General features: G+C 33.5%; 1 pseudogene; it reads left to right on the top strand.

Moving 5' to 3' along the window:
- The first annotated feature begins 1210 nt into the window (after positions 1–1210).
- Positions 1211–1777, top strand: LOC145098199 (secreted RxLR effector protein 161 pseudogene; annotated as a pseudogene).
- Positions 1778–3286: the final 1509 nt, after the last annotated feature.

Raw genomic sequence — 3286 nt, 5'->3', positions numbered from 1 at the left:
GGGGTGAAGCTATGCTCACAGCTAATTATGTGCTAAACCGGGCTCCAAATAAACAGAACAAAGTTGCTCCTTATGAGCTTTGGCACAAGAAAACACCAAATTTGAATTATCTTCGAATTTAGGGATGTCGAACAGTTGTGAAATTACCCAAACCTAAAAAGAAAAATTTGGGTGAAAGAGGAATTGATTGTATATTTATTGGATATGCAGAACGTTTCAAAGCATATATGTTTTATGTTATAGAACCTAATGAAGCATATTCTGTTCATACCATTACAGAATCGCGAGATGCGATTTTTGATGAACTGCGATATTCTTCAATTCATAGACCAAAGGATCTGATTCCAAGCACAAGTGAGGTGCCTAAATCAGATGGAAAGGAAGTCGTTTCAATTCTAGAAACAAAACAACTTCGTAAAACCAAACGAGGTCGAGTCGCTAAAAATTTTGGCGAAGACTTTCAACTATTTTTGGTTGAAGGTTCGAGGGATAAAATGAAGAAACAATACTCATATTCCTCTCATTTTGAGACTGATCCAAAGACTTTTAAGGAAGCTATGGAGTCTCGAGATGTGTTTTGGAAAGAAATGGTTGATGATGAAATGTCATCCATTATGGAGAACAATGTTTGGGTGTTATCTAATTTACCTCCTGGTTCTAAACCTTTGGGATGTAAATGGATTTTCAAGAAGAAAATGTAGGTAGATGGAACCATTGATAAATTCAATGCCCGTCTGGTCGTACAAGGTTTTAGACAAAAGGTTGGTATCGATTATTTTGATACATATGCACTAGTAGCACAGATTTCTACCATTACATTGTTGCTTTCTTTGGCAGTTATTCACAATCTATTGATTCATCAAATGGATGTTAAAATAGCTTTTTTGAATGGTGATCTTGACGAGGAAGTTTATATGAAACAATCAGAAGGTTTTTTTTTCCTGGAAATGAGCAAAAAGTGTGTAGACTTGTGAAATCATTATATGGACTTAAATAAACTCCAAAACAATGGCATTTAAAATTTGATGAAGTTATTTTGTCTATGGTTTTTCTTTAAACCAATCTGACAAATGTGTTTACAACCGTTTTGATTCATCTGGATCTGGTGTGATCATTTGCTTGTATGTAGATGATATGTTGATTTTTGGCACTGATCAAAATCAAATTAATGCAACTAAGAATTTGTTATCTTCAGAGTTTTCCATTAGATATGGGGGTGGCGGATATAATCATTGGAATAAGGATTAAACGGGTGAACAAGGGACTTCCTATTACACAGTCACATTACATTGAGAAAATTCTCAAACATTTCAATTACAGTGATTGTACACCCGTTAGCACCCCTATGGATGTAAGCATGAAATTGATGCCTAATAGAGGCATATCAGTTTCTCAACTGGAGTACTCGCAAGCTATTGGCTCTTTAATGTATGCTATGACTAGCACTCATCCTGATATAGTTTTTGCAGTGGGAAGATTGAGTAGATTTACTCATAATCCTAGTACTCAACATTGGCTAGCGGTTCATCGTGTTTTCAAATATTTGAAAGGAACCAAGGATTATTGTTTGTGTTATTTAGGATTTCCTTCGGTCTTGGAAGGATATTCTGATGCGAGTTGGATATCCAATAGAGAAGATCATTCTTTTACAACTGGTTGGGTATTCTTACTTGGTGGAGGTGCTATCTCATGGGCATCTAAAAAGCAATCTTGTATAACAAGTTCAACAATGAAATCTGAGTTTATTGCATTGGCCGCTGCAAGCAAGGAAGCATAATGGTTAAAGAATTTGATTTATGATATTCCATTGTGGAGGAAACCGATTTCGCCATTATCTATCCGTTGTGATAGTGTTTCTACTTTGAGTAAAGCTTATAGTCAGGTTTATAATGGTAAATCAGACATATTGATGTTAGACATGGGATAGTTAGAAATCTAATAATGGATGGTGTGGTTTCGATTGAGTTTGTAAAATCACAACAAAAATTACAAGGTCGGCTTTGTAATTTTTGAAAGATGACAACTGTTTTAATTTATCCGTTGTTGGATAAATCAGGGAAAACGACTCCTTTTGAAACACAGAAAAACGGAAAAACATTCTCTTCATCTTCTCAAAATTGGTTCAGATTTCAGGCCTAAAATTTAAATTGCTACAACAGGAATTATCTCAGTTTGGATTTCGTGATACCCAAGGCATATAGGGTCGAAATATCAAACAAGGAAAATGTTTTTACATGATTCCTGCTTGTTATCCAGATTTTCTCTATAACTATTTCGTATTTCCCCAACATTTTCTCGAGATCAATTTTGTACAATGTTTTCTGGATCACCACCTTTGCTTTTTTTCCCCTTCAGCTTATTCCTAATGAACTCTTCCAACTCCTGGGTTATCTGGTTCTTCACAATCTCCACCTTTTTATTCTTCTCTACTGTTGGGGTACTTTTGAACCTTTTTCTTTCTTCAACTGGTTTCTTGGGTAAGACATCAATTAACTTAATCTTTTCCTCAACCAATTTAACGATCTTATGTAGATAGTATATATCTTCAGACTCCTCTTGTCCCATAGCAATATGAAAATGGACACGTTTGCAGTAGCGCCTAGTTCCTGTTGTATCTTCTGACATCATCTTTCTTTGCTTTTAAGTCAAAAGATCGAAATTTTGAATGACAGAAAAAGTTGCGTATGAATGATTAGTCTTTGCGTTTGCATGCTTATTTATAGATATGGGGAAGATGTTAGTTGTTGGATTACACAACAACTAACCTAATACAAATAGGAACTTTAGTTATATGTTAATTAAGGAAACTATATATATGGTTAATTTTATAAGGAAAGTAATATCTTTTTAATTTGACAATTACTGCCCTAATAACGGTTTATATGCCCAAAGAAAGGAAGGTTTGCTTATTTTCTTTCGTACCAATCTACTACCCGTATAATTATGTGGATTCGGTACTCATAGTAATCAAGGCACTCTCTATCTCACTTACCTCCGTAATATTTATATGGAGTGCGTATTTCTTTTTTTAGTTAATAGATACTATTTGCTTTATCATATAGTTAAATGAAATATTAAAATATTTTTATGAAATGCTATCAAAGCCTATCATTCCCATATATAAAATAGGAAATTCAAGAACATATTAAAGTATAGTAAAGTAGGTGTGAAATACCCGTAAGAAATAAATAATGAATTGTATATAATTATTTCTATTCAATTAATATCTATTACTGGCGATTTTAGAATAAAATTTGATTATATCAACTATTGTTTCATTAAAATG

The sequence above is a fragment of the Lactuca serriola genome, chromosome 4 (genome assembly GCF_051521515.1).
Source record: "Lactuca serriola cultivar US96UC23 chromosome 4, Lser_US96UC23_V15, whole genome shotgun sequence".
Classification (NCBI taxonomy): Eukaryota; Viridiplantae; Streptophyta; class Magnoliopsida; order Asterales; family Asteraceae; genus Lactuca; species Lactuca serriola.
The sequence above is the reverse complement of the archived record's forward strand: the minus strand, read 5'-3'. Positions and strand labels throughout refer to the sequence as shown.